Raw genomic sequence first — 22375 nt, forward strand, 5'->3', positions numbered from 1 at the left:
TCACCTGAGAACTCGTTTTTTTGTGTTGAAGCAAGGCTTCCTCAACTTTGAGGGAGTGCCTAAGAAGACGGACAAATGGATCCCCATCAGCAATGAACAGGAACATGCTGGAGAAAACCCTCCAGCAATAACCAATGGGGTCAGCCCGAACCCCAGACATCCTGACTGAAAGCCACAGAAAGAACTGTCTGTCTCATATTCACCTTGGGTACTAAATGGAGCAATATGAAGAACTATGTACACCAAGCCACCAAATCCAGTGCCTTGCTTTTTCTAAAGAGCCGTGAAGATGCACATAAGTACTTTTTTATTTAATTACTTCATTTTCTTCATGTTTGTCCTATTTTACCTACCATAAATCCAGCTTAGACCAATGAGTTCCAGCAGAGCGGTTTTAATGACAATCCACCCAGCACAGAAATAATCCACCAAATCTATCCAGTAAATCCCAGCCTAATATTAAACAGAAAATTAGAAAATGTTACACAGAAAAGCTGCAACATTCTAACATTCAAAATACGACATTAAAAAGGATATTATCATATATATCATGTAATGTACAGTGCAGAAGAAGGCCATTCGGCCCATCGAGTCTGCACCGGCCCTTGGAAAGAGCACCCTACCCAAGCCCACACCTCTACCCTATCCCCAGAACCCAGAAACCCCATCTAACCTCTTTTGGACACGAAGGGCATTTTAGCTTAGTCAATCCACCTAACCTGCAAGTCTTTGGATTGTGGGAGGAAACCGGAGCACCCGGAGGAAACGCACGCAGACACGGGGATAACACGGGCAGACTCCACACAGACAGTGACCCAAGCCGAGAATCGGACCTGAGACCCTGGAGCTGTGAAGCAACTGTGCTAACTACTGTGCTACCGTGTCACCCAATAAATAAATGAATAATTTTTCTCAACCATAACTATGCCAGGAGCCAAACCAAACACAGGAGAAATCAAATCAAAAAGTGATACCAGAGTGACATGCAGAAAACATGGAGAAACAGAAAGGAGTTTGAAAATTCGTATTTAAACCTTTTGATAAGAATTAAGTAAAAACATTTCAGTTAACCGACCTATATAATAGAATACTGAATTTAAACTGGTGAGTCTTTTTTATTTAGCAGGCAATTCAGTATTCTCATAAATGGTGACATGCCAGGGCAGTTCAAATCTATGGTGTGTGCATCCTGTTCCATGTGGGAACACTAGAATCTTTCTTATTGCTTGAAAACCATATGTGCAGGAAGTTCTGTCTCTCGCAGCAGCTCAAACTCCACATTCTGTGCTTCATCTACAGCACATCCGTAATGTTGAAATCCTCATCGATAGCTTATCTGTTCACACTGTACTTTTAGGTTAATCAGGCTGAGATGGAATGAGCACACATCAGGCATTGAAGAATGACCAGACAGAGAGTGCAGGAATCTCTTGAGTGCATTTCACTTTTGTCAATCAGTATAGTGTCGACACGCAGCTGAATATGTATAGCAGTTCGATAGTTGAATAAAACAGTGTTGGATCTTCTCCAGTGTTAGACATCTGTTTCTACCTTCCCTGCATCGAGTGCAGTCCACATCGAACCAACCTGCCTAACACATCAACTTTCAAGCCAGTGGTCATTTCTGAATTCTAGTTAGGTTGATGATTCAACTCAGCTTGACAGGGGCCATGGAAATATTGGAAAAGCAATAGTGATAGGGATGTAAATAATTCATGGGAACAGACAGGCATTCTCCTGCCATAGACGTAAATCCAAGGATGGTGTATTACCTCCCGATTGTATAGGTCATGGATGTCATTGAGCAGCTGCAGCGGAACCCTAACGGGTGATTGGCAGGGGATGCGGGTGAGATGCGGGTGGCAAACAGCCAGTGGTCATGGCCCATATTGGTACCAAAGACATTATAAAATGGGATGTGGTCCTGCAGTCAGTGTTTAGTGATCCAGGAGGGAAATTAGCAAGCAGTACATCTACCGAAACGCTTTCAAGATTATTCCCAGTACACATGCAATTAAGAAATAAGAAGCAGAAGTAAATATGTGGTTGGAGAGATGGTGCAGGAGGGGAACTTTAGATTTCAGGCCATTGGAACACATCCTGATGAAGCTGGTACCCGTCCAGGTCAGACGGGTAGCACGGTAGCACAAGTGGTTAGCACAGTTGCTTCACAGCTCCAGGGTCCCAGGTTTGATTCCCAGTGGCTTGAGTCACTGTCTGTGCAGAGTCTGCACGTTCTCCCTGTGTGTGCGTGGGTTTCCTCCGGCTGCTCCGGTTTCCTCCCACAGTCCAAAGATGTGCAGATTAGGTGGATTGGCCATGATAAATTGGGTTACGGGGATAGGGTGGAGGCGTGGACGTAAGTAGGGTGCTCTTTCCACGAGCCAGTGCAGACTCGATGGGCCGAATGGCCTCCTTCTGTACTTTCTATTATCTATGATCCCAGCAGCACAGGAACGGCTTTAGAACATAGAACATAGAACAGTACAGCACAGAACAGGCCCTTCAGCCCTCGATGTTGTGCCGAGCAATGATCACCCTACTCAAACCCACGTATCCACCCTATACCCGTAACCCAACAACCCCCCCCCCCCCCCCTAACCTTACTTTTTAAGACACTACGGGCAATTTAGCATGGCCAATCCACCTAACCTGCACATCTTTGGACTGTGGGAGGAAACCGGAGCACCCGGAGGAAACCCACGCACACACGGGGAGGACGTGCAGACGCCACACAGACAGTGACCCAGCCGGGAATTGAACCTGGGACCCTGGAGCTGTGAAGCATTTATGCTAACCACCATGCTACCGTGCTGCCCCTTTCTTGCAGGACAATTTTTTGATGCGATTCGGAGTAATTTAAACTGCTTGAAAAAAGCAACTTGGGAATGAAGAGATAATGTCAGAGAGGAAAACCAAGGTGCACAAAGATTTAGTAGAGACAGATAGCATTATATTAGGAAATAGTAAAGTATTAAGTTAGAATATAATATAGTTGAAATTAGTGTTACTGTGCATGTATGTGAATGTGCAGAATTTGGTAAATAAAGTTGCTGAGCTTTGGGCACAGATACGAAGTGAAAATATGACAGTGTTGCAATAATTGAGAGGTGTTTAAAGAAGGGCAGGACTGGGTACTAAATATTTCTGGATACAGGAAAGATAGTGAAGGAAAGAAAAGAGGAGGGATGGCAGTATATTCTTCTGCACTTGCACAGGAAGTGGGCATCTCTGGCTCGCCGAGCATTGATTGTCCATCCCTAATTGCCCTGAGAAGGTGGTGGTGAGCAACCTTCTGGAACTGCAGTAGTCCATGTGGTGTATGTACATCCATTGTGCTGTTAGGAAGCAATTCCAGGACTTGGAACCAGAGACAGTGAAGGAACAGCGATATAGTTCCATGTCAGGATGGTGTATGACTTGGAGAGAAAATTGCAGGTGGCGGTGTTCCCATGTTCCCATCTTTCTGCTGTAAATGTCCACTGAGGAAGTAGACGTAGCAGGTTTGGAAGGTGTTGTCAAAGGAGCGTCGATGAGTTGCTGCAGTGCATCCTGTACATAGTAAACATTGCTGTCATTGTGCGTCAGGGGTGGAGGGAGTGAATTTTGAAGGTGGGGCATGTGATGCTAATCAACCAGTCTGCTTTTACCTGGATAGTGTCAATCTTCTTGAGTGTTGGAGTTGCACTCAACAAGGTTGGAGAATACCGTGGGGGGCAGGGAAGAGGGTTGGGTGACTATTGGTGTAAACCTGACAGAATCACCTGTAGTTTATGCTTTATGTGGCATTTTCAGTTGGTACTCAGAGCAGGACAATTGTCCAGAGGGAGTTTGAACTTCCTGGGAATTTCCATGAAAATGCTCAGCTGTGAAGTGCTGAGAGGGATTCCCCAGTGTATATTTGGAGTCCGTCCTCCCCCAACAACAATCCATTGTTTGGGAACTTGGAAGTTAGGGCAAGGCAACCACTGATTGGCAATGTATTAATAAAAGATAGTTTCATCCCTTTAACCAGCCCTTGTATTTCGGATAAGGGGAAGGGCCAGTCAGTCACACCCCATCAGTGGACAATATTCAACAAATGGACAAAGAGCAGGACCAACACACACGGTTCTCCTTTATTACTTCACCGTTAAGATGATCAACTTTTCGGGTTTACCCAGAGCTACATATGGAAACAATTCAAACTACTTAAAAACACAACTTACCTGCGTTACATAGACAAGACCAAGGAAGTAAAATAACAAGCAGACCCCAGCTGTCAGATAAAGGTGTTTTGATTGTCGCAACTTAGGGAACTGGTCCATCAGGATTGTGAATATTGTTTCTGATGAAAGAGAGTATGAAATGAGATTAGTCATTAATTCATACTTAATACCCTCCCAGAGAAGCCCGCCATTGGACGGACTAACGCCCTGCATACTAGCGAAGTAGATGAGGACAGATTCTTCATCCAGAAGCCATTCTCTGAGACACGCATTTTACCCAGTTCCTTTCCTGTTACTCTTGTTTTTGGTAAGCCTTTAGGGAAAACTATCTGATAGTTAGCTCCTGACACCTAGGGAAGGATTCTAACGTTCAAAAGGTGGTTGAGGTGGATCAGGTGGGGTGGGAGATGGGGGCAAAGCCCCTGATATCTGTTTCCTGATCGAAACACATTCCAACCCAACAATCTTGGAATTGTTGGGGGCCAACCAACCACTCCAAGCAGGTAGGTTGGTAGAGTAAATATGATAACTAGGCCGTGAGATTCAATGTTATAATTTTGGAATCTTACTGCCGTTGATCAGGTTTCTCGAGTCTTGAAAATTCAACAGTTAAACCCCAGTGAGGATTTGGTAGATGCAGGAGCTTTCGTGGTCAGGATCCTGCCCAATAATGGAAGGTAAATGAAAATTCCCTCCATTATGCGGCAACACCTGTGCAGGAGCAAACGTGAGGGAAAAAGAACAGGGAAAGGAAATTTAACCCGAACAGTGAAATTAAAAAGAGAAGCAAAGAAACCCACCCCCCTCACCAACCTCCTAAACACACCCCCTGCCCCGCCATCTCTGGGCAACTGACAGTGACTAAGACTAATTCCTCAAAGTCGGCAATGAATGGCTGCCACCTCCGGTAGAATCCCTGAACCAACCACCTAACGGTGTACTTGACTATCTCCAGGTACTATCTCCAAGACTTTAGGTCACCAAACCATACTGAGGCACTGGGCAGAGTAGGAGACCACCATCCCAGCAGAACTCGCCTTCAGACAACCAATGAGGTGAAGGCAAGGACATCTGCCTTTACTCACTTCTGCAGACCCGGCGAGTCCGATGCCCTAAAAATGGCCACCAGGGGACAACGCTCCACATCTACATTCGGAATCGTTGACACAAAGAAGGAGATCCAAAAGCTTGCCGGTTTGGGACAAGACCAGAACATGTGTGTGCAGTTGCCCCCCTCCCCCAAAAGCACTGCCTGACCTCGAGCAGGACGTGGTGTCAACTATGTGTGCCACCGAGGCCAACACCGCACAGGTGGCATCCTGGGTGGAGGTCTTGGGGGCGAAGGCATCGGCCATGGGTCAGGATGTCCAAGTTCTGGGGTACTCGGTGGTGCTGAGGCCCAGGTCAGGCAGCCCTGTACCAGGGCTATCTGGACATTGCAGAGGCACTCCAGAATGTGGCCCAGTCACAGAGGATCATAGCTATGGGTATCAGTGACATTGCCCAGGCGCTGGCCAATGTGGCACTGACTCATAGAGAGGTGGTGCAGTCGCTGGCTGATGTGGCACAGACCCAGAAGGTGGTGGTACAGTCGTAGCATGATATGGTGCAGTCCCAGAGGGAGGCAGTCCACTCCCTGTGCTCCATGGCAGCGAGCATCGAGATCCCTGTTCGGGCCAGGCATTGGACTCCAGGACTGGCCAGTTGATGGGAGACCCTCAGGGGTAGCTCTGCTAACACCCTCATCCAAAGGAGTAGCACAGGGTTCATCAGGCACCCCAAGGGAGGAGAAAGTGATGGGAACTGTGCCTGTGCCTTCTGCAGGAGAGTTGCTGGAACAGCACAGCACCTCTGATGACCACCCCCTCCCACCCCCTGCCTGCTCCTGATGCATCTGGTGGGCAGTGGGCAGAACAGGGCAGCACCAAGCCACCTGGGATACCCAAGCAGCAGCCAGGCCCATTCAGGCCCGGCCGAACAAGAAGATGGCTGCCAAAGGGGGCCCAGGTCACAGGCCGGGAATTGCAGAAGGCCGCCTCCACTCCTCATGCACTGCCTTGGGATCCACCTAGGCATAGCATTAGTGCCCGTAAGGACAGAAATATAGACACCAGTTAAGTTGGCATTGCAACAGGGCACAGTATAGTGATAGGGACGAGGGTTCAAAAGCTGTACATATATGTTCACTTGTTCACATTAAATATTTGTTCACAGCGTTACAACCCTGCTCTGTCAGAAGAGTGTGAGGGATGGGATGGGCTTGTCTGGGATCGCCGCAGAGGGCTGGAGAAGGAGGATGCGCGGACATTGGGGTGGGCTTGGCCAAGGGACCACTGTTCAGTCAGCATTAACAACTCCAGTGTCCTACCCTCATCCTTCCACCCACCCACCACCCCCACCCAGTCTCCACCTCTGCCACCCCCAAGGGTTCAATGAGACCGCGTGATGGAATTCCGAGCACGCATGCAGGGATCACCCAGGCAAGATGGTGGAAAGTGCAACTGTGGGCAAGTGTTGGACACTGTCAAATGAAGCAGAGCACCAGACCTCATCCCAGAACAGGTTGTCATTATCCCCCATCCCATTGGCTAGACCCGCTGTAACGTCAACCGAGGGCCTGCATCCCGCAGTGAGGCAGGTAGTAATCATGTAGAAGGTTGCAAGGGAATGGGGGGGTGGGGGGGGGGGAGCGGTTTGTGTAGGGAGGATGTTCATGTGAGGGATATCTGGCCTCGGATGTGTGTGGGGTAGGATGGGATGTCCATGCCACTGGCCAGGCCTCCTAGTCGCCGAACTTGGAGTCGATTAGAGGATCCCGTGTGCAGACGTTGCCTGGCCTCACGAGCCTGCCTGGGCCCCATGCCCCACTCTTCCTAGCCCTCCCCCATGTCCTCTTTGTCAGACAAGGACTGGCATCATCCCCCTCCTCCAGCACGTCGCCCCTCTGCAGCACCGTGTTGTGGAGGACGCAGCTGACCACCACAATGTGAGAGAGCCTCCTAGCGCTGTACTGGAGGGCCCCTCCAGAGTGGTGCAGGCACCTGAACCGCATCTTCAGGATGCCGAAGCACAGCTCAATCATGCCCCTGGTCGATGCCTGTGCGTCTCCACTTCGGTCTGTGACCGCCAGCTGGACGCCATCAGACAAGACTGCAGTGGATAGCCCCTGTCGCCCAGGAGCCAACCCCTCAGCCTTGGGGGCACCTCAAAGAGGTCAGGAACCATTGAGTGTGCCAGGATGAAGGCATCATGTACACTGCCTGGGTATCGGGCACCGATGTATGATACGCAGCTCATGGTCGCACACGTTCATCGAGTGGAACCCCTTTTGGTTGGTGAAGACTGGCCTGTCATCTGCAGGTGCTCCGAGGGCGACATGCATCCCATTGATCACTCCCTGGACCTGGGGCATCTCGGCGATGATGGCGGAGAACCCCGCTGCTTGGGCACCCTGGTGAGATTGGTCCACATTGAATTTGATGTATAGAGACAACCAGGCCTCAGTGATGGAGCAGATGCACATTTACACCAAGGACTGTGAGACTCGGGGCAGGCCCTGTTCGGTGCCTGGAAGGACCCCATTGTGTAAACATTCACCGGCCCCGGGTGTCCTCCCCCATAACCCCGCCTGTCAGGTGCGCCATGATCTGGCAAATATGTTGCACTGTTCCCTGCTCAGCTGGAACCTTTGAGCATGTCGGTCTGGCAGGTCCTCGAATGACAGGCGGCAACGGTAGACAGGGCACCTCATGTGGCGCCTCCCTTGCCTGCTGGATGGCCTGCCTCATTGGCTGCCTCCTGTTCCTCTGGGGTAGGCTCTGCTGTTGCAGGGTCCCCCTCCAGTTTGTACAGCTTCAGTGAATCCCACATTGCTGTGGTGACTAGGATGAAGGCCACAATTCCTGGTTGAATTCCAAAGTCCATTGTCTGCAGGGGGTGAATGTCAGACACGTTAGCATGGTGCGTAACCCTGTGCCCAACCAGGTCCGTCAGAGTTGAGGAATCGCAAAGGTAAAAAGACCCTGATGGGAGTTACATACAGGTCCCTGAGCAGTAGTCAGGATGTGGGGCAGAAAATAAATTAGGAGATAGAAAAGGCATGTAAAAAAGGCAATATTATAATAATCATGGGGGGCTTCAATCTGCAGGCGGACTGGGAAAATCAGGTTGGTACCGTATCCCAAGAATTGGAATTTGTGGAATGTCTAAGAGATGGTTTTTTGGAGCAGCTTGTGACCGAGCCTACTAGGGAATAGGCAATTCTGGATTTGGTGATATGTAATGAGGCAGACTTGATTAGGGAACTTAAGGTGAAGGAACCCTTAGGGAGCAGTGACCACAATATGATAGAATTTACCCTGCAGTTTGAGAGGGAGAAGCTGCAATCAGATGTAACGGTATTACAATTAAATAAGGGTAACTACAAAGACATGAGGGAGGAGCTGGCCAGAGTTGATTGGAAAATGAGCCCAGCAGGGAATAGAGTTTAACAGCAATGGTAGGAGTTTTTGAGAGTGATGAGGGAGGCACAACAGAAATTCATCCCAAGGAGGATGAAACACGCGAAAGGGAGGACAAGGCATCCATGACTGACGAGGGGTGTCAAGGTCAGCATAAAGGCTAAAGAAAAACCATCCAAAGTGGCGAGGATTAGTGGAAAACCAGAGGATTGGGAAGCCTTTAAAAGCGAGCAGAGGACAGCTAAAAAAGCAATAAGAGGGGAGAAGATGAAGTATGAGTGCAAGCTAGCTAGTAATATATAAAGGAAGATGGGAAGAGATTTTTTCAATGTATAAAAGGTAAGAGAGAGGCAAAAATAGACATTTGACCACTAGAAAATGTGGCTGGAGAAGTAATAATAGTAAAAAAAATAGCAGACGAACTAATAATTACTTTGCATCGGCCTTCACAGTGGAAGACACCAGTCGGATGCCAGAGCTCCAGGAGAACCAGGGGACAGAGGTGAGTGCAGTGACCATTATTAAGGAGGAGGTTCTGGGGAAACTGAAAGGTCTGAAGCTGGATAAGTCACCTGGACCGGATGGACTACATCCCAGGGTCGTAAAAGAGATAGCTGAGGAAATTGTGGAGGCATTAGTGATGATCTTTCAGGAATCACTAGAGGCAGGAAGGGTCCCAGAGGACTGGAAGGTGGCTAATGTAACACCACTGTTTAAGAAGGGAGGGAGGCAGATGACGGGAAATTATAGGCCAGTTAGCCTGACTTCGGTCATTGGTAAGATTTTAGAGTCTGTTATTAAAGACGAGATCGCGAAGCACTTGGAAGTGCATGGTAAAATAGGATTGAGTCAGCACGGCTTTGTCAAAGGGAGGTCGTGTCTGACAAATCTGTTAGAGATCTTTGAGGAGGTAACAAGCAAGTTAGACAAAGGAGAACCAGTGGACGTGATTTATTTTGATTTCCAGAAGGCCTTTGACAAGGTGCCGCACAGGAGACTATTAAATAAGTTAAAAGTCCACGGTGTTAAGGGTAAGATCCGGGCATGGATAGAGGATTGACTGACTGGCATTAGACAGAGAGTGGGGATAAAGGGTTCTTTTTCAGGAAGGCAGCCGGTGACTAGTGGTGTGCCTCAGGGGTCTGTGCTGGGACCACAACTTTTCACAATATACATTAATGATCTGGAAGAAGGAACTGAAGGCACTGTTGCTAAGTTTGCAGATGATGCTGTGGAAAGACTTGGACAAGCTAGGAGAGTGGGCAATGAAGTGGCAAATGAAATATAATGTGGAAAAGTGTGAGGTTATGCACTTTGGAAGGAGGAATTTAGACATAGACTATTTTCTAAATGGGGAAATGCTTCAGAAAGCAGACTTGGGAGTCCTTGTTCACAATTATCTTAAGGTTAATGTGCAGGTTCAGTCGGCAGTTGAGAAGGCAAATGCAATGTTAGCATTCATGTCAAGAGGGCGAGAATACAAGACCAGGGATGTACTTCTGAGGCCGTATAAGGCTCTGGTCAAACCCCATTTGGAGTATCGTGAGCAGTTTTGCGCTCCATATCTAAGGAAGGATGTGCTGGCCTTGGAAAGGGTCCAGAGGAGGTTCATAAGAATGATCCCTGGAATGAAGAACTTGTCGTATGAGGTACGTTTGAGGACTCTGGGTCTGTATTCGTTGGAATTCAGAAGGATGAGAGGGAATCTTATTGAAACGTACAAGATACTGCGCGGCCTGGATAGAGTGGATGTGGAGAGGGTGTTTCCACCTGGAGGAAAAACTAGAACCGGAGGACACCATCTCAGGATAAAGGGACGATCCTTTAAAACGGAGACGAGGAGGAATTATTTCAGCCGAACCCTTTGCCGCAGAAGGCTATGGAAGCCAATTCACTGACTGTCTTTAAGACAGAGATAGATACGTTCTTGATTAATAAGGGGATCAGGGGTTATGGGGGGAAGGCAGGAGGATTGGGATGAGAAAATATCAGCCACAATTGAATGGCGGAGCAGACTTGATAGTCCAAGTAGCCTAATTCTGCTCCTATGTCTTATGGTCTTATGGATACTTGGTGGCCCCGGTCTGCACTGCAGCCCTGCCCACCGCACCCCTGGCACGTGGGGCCTCTGTCCCTGGCACCTTCGCTGCTGCCAGGTACCATGGCTTCGATTATCTATGCTCAGCATCTCCCATCCGGCACCCTCCTGCAGGGGCTACTGTGACTGCTGCCGTGGGTGGGCCGCATTCTGCCCTGCCGGCAGGTGGCCACCGGTTTGGGGGGGGGGGGGGGGTGGGGGCGGGGAGGGCAGGAATGTTGGTGGGAGGGGGTGGCTGGGTTTCAGCGAGTGGTGGGTTGGGGGTACCCACACGGCCAGTGGAATTCAGCGCGACCAGGGGACACAATGGGCGGTCTGTGGGGTGCACAGCAAGATGGCTGCCTTGCAGGCCGTGACCTAGGCTGCCCATGCCTGAATGCCTCGGTCCCATCGGGGGTCACCCCGACCCCAAGGCCCATCCCCTGGTCACCCCTCCCCCCCATCCCCCGGCCTGGTGGAGGGCCCCCCCAGCCAGCCCTTCCAGCGCAGGACTGGCAACCCAAAGTTGTGCCTCTGCTTATCCTAGTGTGCCTCTCCCTCATCAGCCATGGCTCCTATTTCCCGGTTTTTATAACTACAAGTGAACCAAGCCGTCGGGAATTCCACAACGCCAATCTGACATGACTATTTGAAAACCAGTTATGGAGGTGGTGCATCGTGGAGGTTCCGGGGAGTATCGGGTTGGGCCTGCCAACGACATGCACCCGGCAGTTACTCAACATGCGGAGTAGAACGCATTGGCGCCGTTGTCGAACCACCGGAGCATGGCAGTCTGGCATGTGCCCGGCTTCACGACCTGATTCTCCGCCCAAACGCCTTTCCTGATTTTTCCGGCGGCCGATGGAGAATCCATCCCCTATATTCTGAAATCTTCCAGATGTTAGGGAGACATTTCACTGAAAGTTGTTGAAATACAGCCATGAACCCATTTAAATCAGATTGATACTTCATTGAAACAGTGAGCAGAGAATGTTGTACATTCATCCTCCCACATCGCCAACTGTAATTCCTAATCATCGTAATTTAGTATAACTTCCTTTTATATCAGCAGAAATGTGAGAATGAAGGGGTATCAATCTTACCAACATCTGCAATTAGAGTATCAATATCCAGAGTGACCAACATGAAGAAAAATAAAATGGACCAGAAAGGTGCCCACGGCAACTGTGTAAGAGCTTCTGGGTAGCTGATGAAAGTCAAACCGAAACCTAAACAGTGAATAGAATTGAAACTATACAATTAATGGCGCTCAGAACACAGGAAAAAATAATTAGGAGGGGGAGTAGGCCATTCGGCCCTTCGATCCGCTTCGCTATTCAATAAGATCATGGCTGCTCTGCTGGTGGTCTTATCTCCATTTTCCTTCCTCCGCCCTTTAACCTTTGACTCCCTTGACAATCAAAAATCAGCCTTGAATATATTCAATGACCCAGCCTCATCTGCTGTCTGAGAAGAGAATTCCACTGACTATAAAATGTTCTCCGGGAAAAAAGTACCCTCATCTCAGTCTTAAATGGGAGACCCCCTAACATTAAAATGGTGTCCCAGTTCTAAACTTCCCCACAAAGGGAACGATCCTCTCAGCATCCACCCTGTCGAGGCTCTACAGTGTTTCAAAAAGATGTGTTTCAAAAAGATCAGCTCTCACTTCTCTAAATCACGATGGGCATAGGCCCAACCTTTCTTCACAAGATGACACCTTCCTCCAAGGAATCATCAAGGGCACCTTCCCTGAACTTGCTTTTCTTATTTCGTCATTGGACTGTCGGCGTCGCTGGCGGGGCCAGCATTTATTGCCCATCCCTGAGGGCATTTCAGAGTCAGCCGCATTGCTGTGAATCTGGAGTCACATGTAGGCCAGACCAGGTAAGGATGACAGATTTCCTTCCCTCAACGATATCAGTGAACCAGATGGGTTTATTTTACGACAATCGACAATGGTTTCATGGCCACCTTTAATTCCAGACTTCTTTTTTATTGAATTCAAATTTGACCATCTGCCATGGCGGGATTTGAACCCAGGTCCCCGGAGCATTAAACTGAGTCTCTGGATTACTAGTCCAGCAATAATACCACTATGCCACTGCCTCTCAAGGGGGGAGGGGGGAGGGAGGGGGGAGGGGGGGGGGAGGAATAGAAATGGGAATTAGTGGCGGGATGTAAACATAAACGTGTTCAACAGATAAAATGACATTAACCATGAGAACCATCAGGGTGGTGTGACTGGCGAACTGATTGGGAACAGTGCCTACGGTCAATAGTATCTCCCTTAAACAGTAGGGTCAATCCCTATTTATTTCTTGCAACCAACTGCTTTGAATACAGTTTTATCGATGGGCAGTAACTTCTGTGGCGTGTTAGTGACAATGAGATTACCATTCTCTCATGGCTACTGAACTGGAAATGAAGCTATTAGAGGGTGTAGTTGGGGGGTGCAGTCAGGGCGTGGGCAGGGCAGTCGGGGAGGGAGCTGCAACTGAGGGGGTAAAGTTGTGGGGTGAGGTGGGTAGTTGGGGGGGGTTGTAGTTGAATGGTAAGAGGGTGTTCAGAGGTGTGGATCAGGGATGTGGAGTCCAGGGATGTGGAGGGTATTTGAGGGTGGTGTTGCTGTGGGTGGTGTATTTGACGAGTGGTAATAGGTGTGGGGAGGGTGGATGGATGATGTATGGGTTTAGTCTGGCGATGGGGTGGGTAGATTGGGGGAAGTTCGGTGGGGAATAGATTAATTCCGGAAAGATGGTTAAAGCTTTGTGACCCTGGTTAATAGTTTTTCCAGTACTGGTTACCTGACTGTACAACCTCTGGAACGGGCTTGTCTTGTACATGAGCCATGTGTCCAAGGATGGAGAAGATGGCAAATCCAGCAAACACGCTTGTGGCACAACTAATAACACAGACAATGATGGTGTCAGTGAAGCAGTTGTTGTGGAATTTGTTGTAGGATGACAGTGTGATTAAACTGCCCCAACCCACGGAGATAGAAAATAAAATTTGCGTTGCAGCATCTTTCCAGACCTGGGGAATAGAAAGTAGAATTAGTTAGTGGTGGAAAATAAACATAAAGTTGTTCAACAATATCATGGGAGTGTCCCTTGAAGAAAAGTTTTTGTCTTATCACATGTCTTCAGTGATGTCATTGTGTGGGTGGGGCTGGGCTGTGGCTCGATGAGGTTTTACTTTCGCTTTGAGTTTGGACTGGTTTGAACTGAACAGGTTAAAAGAAGTGTCTCGGTAGCTTTATTTTAAAAGCTGTTTCCGGACTGCTTGGTAAATTAAAGACTGCTTGGTAAATTAAAGACTGCTTGGTAACTTAAAAGGAATTCACACTTGCTGTTTGAAAAGGGGAACAAAGTATCAATAACAAGTCTTCTAACAGTGAGAGTGCCGTGTGCTGGGCCTCGCCTTTGAAAAGGGATTTCTAGTTTTACTTGGATTTTGTTATTGAATTGGAACAGTTAAGTGGGAATTCATTAAGGGTTATACATAAATCCTTTACTGTAACTGGGATCTTTATGGTTGTAGTTGATTAAAATTGTTCCTGTGTGTGTATACAAATGTTATCTAAATTCATGGGATAAAGCTTTTTTTTAAATTAAAAGTGCCGAAGAACTCTTGAATAACACCTGAAAGGCAGGCTGTTGTGCTCATCGTAGCCAAAATCAATAAACAATTGTAGGTCAGGTGAACTCCATAATATACTTTGGAGTTTTCTAAACCCTGGCTCATAACAACAGATAAAATAATATTAACCATGAGCACCATAAGGGTGGTGTGATTGGCAGACAGACTTGAAAAGCTCCTCTGGTCAATAGTATCTCCTCTTAAAAAGTAGGGGCCTCATTTTCCTTCTCTGTCTATTTCTTGAGACCAAATTATCTCCGAGGGTCTGATGTGTCCTCCCACTATCTATGCCTGCTAGTCAGTGGCTTAATTCCTTACTTGCCGTGAGTACACTGTAACCCAGTCGTCATTCTTTTATTTTATTTGAATTGTAACATAAATAGTCCCAAATTAATGGTCCCAATCTCAATAAATACCCTGGCATAACTTTCAGTGTCAACTGCAGAGCCGCACTGAGCGACGTTAGTTTGGTACCGATAAAAAGAGGTTAAATTATTAAAATTGAAATCAAAATCCGAATTCTGCCAGAATAATGGTGACGCAAGTATTGTTCGGCAATTATTTATGTGCAAATGCCACAACAATTTTGGATTAAACTCAAAAGTCCAAAAGTTGCTCTCTGGTTGCAAAGCCCCACCATCAGCTTCATGAAAATGGTGGACGGAATTCTACGAACCCTGCGTGGGCCGAAGAATCGCCACAACCGTGCCACGCCGCTGGCATGCGATTCTCCGAGGTGCGGAGAATCGGCGCCATTTGCGCTGGCGCTTTTGGCGCGGCGCCGGTCGCAGGCCGCTGTCTGCAGCCGGGCCGCCGGTTCTCCAGCCCTGATGGTAGAGCAGCCGCATGGAAAAGTCAGAGTCTCGCCGGCGCCGTCCAAACCTGCTCGCAGCCGGCAGGAACTCTGCACGCAGGGTCGGGGGGTGGCCTGTGGGGGAGAGAGGGGGGCCCCTTCACCGGGGGGGGGGGTGGGGCCTCCGATGGGGTCTGGCCTGCGATCGGGGCCCACCAATAGGTGGGCCGGCCTCTCCAGCCCCGGCCCTAGTTTGTTACACGGTCGGCCCCTGAACCCCCGTGCCATGTTGCGTCGGGGCCGGCACGTTGAGGAAGTCCCCCGCGCATGCCTGGGTTGGCACCGGGAAGGGAGGCTGGAGCTGTGTGAACTGCTCCAGCACCATGCTGGCCCTCTGTGGGGGCCAGAATCTGTCGTGCCCACGCCCATTTTGTGCCGTCGTGAAACGCGATGGCGTTCACGACAGCATGGGCTCTCTGCCTCCATTTCGGAGAATCCCGCCTGGTATCTCTCAGTTTGCCTCACCGTCAACAGACATTCAGTCGAGTGACATTCCTGGGCCTACAGTGTAGATGCAAACTAAACTTGCCACAGAAATTCCCTTCAAGTCTTTTCAAATGGTGGTAAGGTGGCACAGTGGCTAGCACTGCTGTCTCACAGCCAGGGGCGCGGGTTCACTTCCGGCTTTGGGTGACCGTCTGCTTGGAATCTGCATGCTTTCTCCGTGTCTGCGTGGACTTATTCCGGGTGCAAAGATGCGCGGGTTAGGTGGATTGGCCATGCTAAACTTCCCCTTAGTGTTACAGGGATACGGCAGGGTGGACAGAGAATTAGAGATGGGTACGGTGCTCTTTCGGAGACTGGGTGTAGGCTCGCTGGGCCGAATGAACTCCTTCTGCACTGCAGGAATTCTATGAAATTTAGGCAACTTTTTGACGACGTGCTAGGTGTTAATTACTGTCAGTATCAACTTCTCTGGCACTGAAAATTAACTTTTTTCAGTGTGGCGTCCGGTTATAATTGTGCTGGTGATTTAGATAAAAATTAAAGTTGATAACTTCTAACTTTTTCTTTCTGTCACTTTTCACTCTCTCACAACCCATTCTTTCTCTTCCCCACTTCATTTCTCCTTCCTGATTTGACATTGAATTCACCCACTCTAACTTCCTCTCATTGTTCTGTTAATTTCACAATGCTACAATCTGATTGGTGAATGAGATATTTAGTTGCTTTTTATGTTCAATCAGATCGCAGATGTTGACGATGCTGTGTCTTTTCCATCTCCCACTTCCAGCTACGTACCGCACCATTAGACAGATAAATGCAGCCTAATCCAGAAAAGGCAACTCTCTTTCCTCTGCTACAGACAATTTTGGGTCAATATTCATCCCATAGATTAATACGAAATTTCAACTGAAAACCTACTGAATGTGCTCCAAGGTTTCAGTAAGGTGGAAGCATCAAGAAGTTCCATTGCACCACATTCCCTGTCACTCTGTCTCATTCAGTTCCAACCCACCCAGAGCAGCATGGTGGCACAGTGGTTATAATATAACAATAATAATCTTTGTTGTCACAAGTAGGCTTACATTAACACTGCAATGAAGTTCCTGTGAAAAGCCCCGAGTCGCCATATTCAGACGCCTGTTTGGGTACACAGAGGGAGAATTCAGAATGCCCAAATTACCGAACAGCACGTATTTCAGGACTTGTGGGAGGAAATCGGAGCACCCGGAAGAAACCCACGCAGACACAGGGAGAACGTGCAGACTCTGCATAGTCAGGGACCCAAGTCGGGAATCGAACATGGGTCCCTGGCGCTGTGAAGCAACAGTGCTAACCACTTTGCTACAGAGTCGCCCGATCACTGCTGCCTCACAGTGCCAGGGACCTGGGTTCAATTGCAGCCTTGAGTGACTCTCTGTGTGGTGTTTGCACATTCTCCCTATGTTTGTGTGGGTTTCCTCCGGCAGCTCCGGTTTCCTCCCACAGTCCAGAGGTGTGGAGGTTAGGTGGATTATCCATGGGTGTGGGCTTGGGTAGAGTGCTCTTTCGGAGCATTGGTGCAGACTCAATGGGCTCACTGGTCTCCTTCTGCAATGCAGGGAATCTATAATTCTGTAACTCTCCTCTCAATAGACCCCACCATCACTTTCCTCCTGTTAACATCAAGATGGTAAAAGCCATAAATTAACAAATTCAAAGTCATCACAATTGAAACTTGAGGCAAAATCTTAAGTTTGTTTTCCTACATTTGAACAAGACCCCAAAAGCAACCCTCAGATTGGAAACTGACTATCTCGAACAGACTAAAAAAGGGGAGCATTAAACAATTCAACAGAACAATTACAATTTGACACTTAATCAATTATGTTGTTATATTTACCTCGGCATCAGCCAGTTTGTAGAAGTCCGACTGGCTTCCAATGTAGAATTCAATTCCTTTATAGGCTCCCTCCACGGTAAGACCTCGGATCAGGAGTATGGTCAGGACCACATAAGGGAACGTCGCAGTGAAATAAACCACCTGACCAGGGAGAGGAGCTTGTTAGAGTTTCCTGTATTACTGGTACAACATTTACAGCATTGAATCCAACTGAATGATCGGCTTGTCATTAAATTAGAGAATGAAGCAGAAACAAGTGGAGGAATAATAACAACATGGGGATGTTGTGGTGTAGTTGGAATGTTCTGAAGTTGTGTCTCACGTGCAACAGTTAGGTTTTCACTTATTTCTGTAATTACCCTCACGAGACCCTTGGGCGTGACCCAATTGATCTCTCCATGAGGTGCTCCCCCACTGCTAGGTGGAGGCCCATCAGCTGGATTTCATAGAATCAACACTGAAAAACTGGTCCGAATTGGGACAGGCGTTACATTCCAAGTTTCAAAAATTAGTTTAACATCAATTCGATATCCTGACGGCAGGTAGATGAGCTGCTGGATGTGGGCTTCCAGCCAGGTTGGGGACGGAATAGACTATTTTTATGGCACTTTATTTCGCCCCTTTCCCATGTGGGGTGAGGAGAGTGGATCCTGAAGAGGGCTGCCCAGTGCTGAAGAGGACTGTCAAAACGCTCTACTGTTCCTATTCCAAGGGCAAGACAACTGAATCAAACCCCACCGCCTACATGCTAGTCCAAAGCTAGGGACTTCCAGATCTCACGGTCCTGACCCTTTCACCTCTCGCCGATCACCGCAGGGCTTGACTGTGTGGGAATGTGCTGGTTTCCTCTCGGTAGACGCCTGGAGCGGGACGTATTTTACCATGGGTACGCCATTGTACATCAGCAAACAAATGGTCCTTGACAGAGGCTAGGCCCAATTCCAGAGGCGATGACTGAGTATCTCCCAACTGCTGCAGCCTTCACCCGGCATTACCGCCATTGATACCATATGAAGATCTTCCATCTGATCCGCCATTGAGGACTTGTCTTGGATTGCACTTTGTCTGGTTCCTCTCCTCTGACCTTACCGTCATGGGTGACCCTGTGAGGAGCTCAACACTCCTGATGGCATTGTTCTTGGAATCAATGAAAAGTTCAAGCCTCTCCATCATGGCAAGGTGGCAAGCCAAGGAAAGTTTTGGCCTCCTTACTTATAATCAATAACAATGACTTGGATGAAGGGACCCGATGGATAGGATAAGTGAATGAGCAGAAATTTGGCAATTGGAGTGCAATGTGGAACAATGTGAACAAGACCAACTGCAAAATTGTACGATACAGAAAGACCAAAGTTAATCTGTAGGTCGTGTTGGTATACAGCAAATGATTATGATGGCAAATGGAACGTTGGTGTTTATTATAAGGGGAATTGAGTATAAGAATCGTGAAATGTTGCTGGAGTTGTACAGGCTTTTGTCAGACTACATCGGGGGTACTGTGCACAGTTTTGGCCCCCTTATTTGTGTGTGTGTGTGGTGTGTGTGTGGTGGATGTGGTGCAGGGTGCGGTGTATCTGTGCGTGTCTGTGTATTTGTATGTGTGTGTGTGTGGTGGGTGCGGTGTTTCTGTGAGTATCTGCATTCGTGTCTGTGTATTTGTGTGTGTGTGGTGGGTGCGGTGTGTCTGTGAGTGTCTATGCATTTATGTGTTTGTGTACATGTGTCGTTGGTGTGGTGCAGGGTGCGGTGTGTCTGTGAGTGTCTGTGTATTTGCGTGTGTGTGTGTCTGTGTGTGTGATGGGTTTGGTGCAGGGTGCAGTGTGTCTGTGAGTGTCTATGTATTTATGAGTGTGTGTGGTTGGTGTGGTGCAGGGTGCGGTGTGTCTGTGAGTGCCTGTGTATTTGTGTGTGTGTGTGTGTGGGGGGGGTGTCTGTATTTGTGTGTGTGTGGTGCATGTGGTGCAGGGTGCGGTGTGTCTGTGAGTGTCTGTGTATTTGTGTGTGTGTGTGATGGGTGTGGTGCAGGGTGCGGTGTGTCTGTGAGTGTCTGTGTATTTGTGTGTGTGTGTGATGGGTGTGGTGCAGGGTGCGGTGTGTCTGTGAGTGTCTGTGTATTTGTGTGTGTGGGGTGGGTGTGGTGTGTCTGTGTATTTGTGTGTGTGTGTGGTGTATGTGGTGCAGGGTGCGGTGTGTCTGTGAGTGTCTGTGTATTTGTTTGTGTGATGAGTGTGGTGCAGGGTGCGGTGTGTCTGTGAGTGTCTGTGTATTTGTGTGTGTGTGGAGGTGTGTCCTTTGTGTCCGTGATGGAATCGCATTGTACAAAGTTCTGTGCTTTTGTGGACAACATTTGAACTCTGAGCTGCATATCGTAACTGAATTTGGCAATATTATGCCAAGTTATTCACATCGATATTCATGAAAGTAATGCACTTACAGGAAATCATAAAACATGGAATATGATAAGAATATTTAATTCCTCACAATTACTCTTCAGTGTTCTTTGTCGTTCTCATTGTCCAGAGAAATCTCATTTCACTCAAATAAACCCATGACCCTCATCTGCTTAATCACTGAGTAATCAATTGGGAACCCTGAATCAGTGAGTGAAATCCTTGGAATGAGGAGCGCATTTCAGGGGTTTGATGGAATTGGTGCTGTTCTTTCCCACAGGAGAAAGATTTTCAGATCTCACTCAGGCCTGAAGTGTTGATGAATTATGGATCTCCCATTCCCTAAAGAGTCACTGTTAACATCATCTGTGAGATAAAGCAGCCCCCTTCACAAATTATTCAGAAATTCTCATTTTATTGTTGCTGAAATCTGTACTTTGTCACTAGTTTTAACTCTATCCATCACCAATTATTTTACCTTTCCTGAAGATTTGATTCCTTTCGATAACACTGCCCCAACAATCAGCCAGGCCAGAAGCAGACAGAGGGCTAAATACCAGACTATCTCCCCAGTCTCATCCACTGAACTGGTACGGCGTAAAACCACTTTACTAAGTAAAACAACAACAGTAAATGTAAGGACATTGTTCATTACACAGAGATCTGTCATGTTCTGTAGATACAGCTGATATGAATGATGAACTACAGAACAGCTAGTTTAAATAATTTATTATGAAACAACTGTGTGATAAAGATAACTAGAATAAATAAAATAGCAAACTACTAACACTAACTAAGTATTATAGAGCTACTGCAAAATACATCTATCCTCCAACATGACTTACTCCCAACGCCCCAGTCACGTGGTGGATTTACACTCTCACCTGGTGGTCAGAGGTCATATATAATATGATGTACAGAATTGCTTTATGCATGTCATCACAAGACATAGAAATGGTGATCGTGGAGAGGATGTTTCCACTTGGAGGAGAAACGATCGCAAGGAAGGATACACCACAGACTGAAGGGATGGTCCTTTAAGGGAGGAATTTCTTCAGCCAGAGGGTGGTGTCACATAAGGTTGTGGAGGCCAAGTCACTGAGTGTCTTTGAGACAGAGACATATAGGTTCTTGATTAATAAGGGGATCAGGGGTTATGGGAGAAGGCAGGAGAATGGGGATGCAAAATATATTAGCCATAAGTGAATGGTGGAGGAGACTCGATGGGCCAAATGGCCTAATACTGCTCCTGTTGCTAATGGTCTTGTGGTCTTTTCAGTAGGTACAATACTTAAAATAATTTAATCAAATGGATTTGGACAATATCCAATTAAAATTTTGGTTTTCTGAAAGTGAATTAATAATGAATATTTAAATGAAATTTGATGTCCTTTCTGATTTCGCGCACTCTATTTTGACTGATATTTTTAATTTGCAAGCTTTGTTTAAGCAGTGAGTGCCAATGAGATTCCCTGGAGAGCTGATTGAATTTGAAGGAGTTTCTGGCAGTGCTTCACTGACTGTCTTACATTGCACTGTTAAAGCTACCTGTGCTAGTCTGTGTCTCCCAATGAATTCAGCTCCCTCATATTGTTAAGCATGGTCCCTGCTTCCAGACAGTTTCCCCCAATTCAGTTCCCAGGTTTATGGGTTAAACACAACACTGGATTCAATGAAACACACAGAGAAAGGGGACCTCAGTCACTGATAATCGGAACCATTCAATGTTTAGAATTCTTATGGTGAATACCTCTTTTGATGAACAAAATAAAACAAGGTTGCTTTCATAGAATCATAGAAGTAACAGTGCAGAAGGAGGCCATTCGGCCCATCGTGTTTGCACCGGCCCTTGGAAAGAGCACCCCACTTAAGCCCACACCTCCACCCTATCCCCGTAACCCAGTAACACCACCTAACATTTTTTGGACACTAAAGGACAATTTAGCATGGCCAATCCACCTAACCTGCACATCTTTGGACTGTGGGAGGAAACCGGAGCACCCGGAGGAAACCCACGCAGACACGGGGAAAACGTGCAAACTCCACACAGACAGTGACCCAGCGGGGAATCGAACCTGGGACCATGGCACTGTGAAGCAACTGTGCTAACCACTGTGCTATCGTGCTCCTGCACGGAAGTATAGAACATAGAAAATACATAGAACATACAGTGCAGAAGGAAGCCATTCGGCCCATCGAGTCTGCACCGACCCACTTAAGCCCTCACTTCCACGCTATCCCCGTAACCCAATAACCCCTCCTAACGTTTTTGGTCACTAAGGGCAATTTATCACGGCCAATCCGCCTAACCTGCACGTTTTTGGACTGCGGGACGAAACCGGAGCACCACGAGGAAACCCAGGCAGACACGGGGGGAACGTGCAGACTCCGCACAGACAGTGACCCAGCGGGGAATCGA

The 22375-nt window shown here is 47.8% G+C and overlaps 1 pseudogene; it reads right to left on the reverse strand.

The window, feature by feature from the left end:
- The window catches only part of LOC119951476, a 93994-nt pseudogene that overhangs the window by 22029 nt on the left and 49590 nt on the right, over positions 1 to 22375 (reverse strand).

This window comes from Scyliorhinus canicula, chromosome 17 (assembly GCF_902713615.1).
Source record: "Scyliorhinus canicula chromosome 17, sScyCan1.1, whole genome shotgun sequence".
NCBI lineage: Eukaryota > Metazoa > Chordata > Chondrichthyes > Carcharhiniformes > Scyliorhinidae > Scyliorhinus > Scyliorhinus canicula.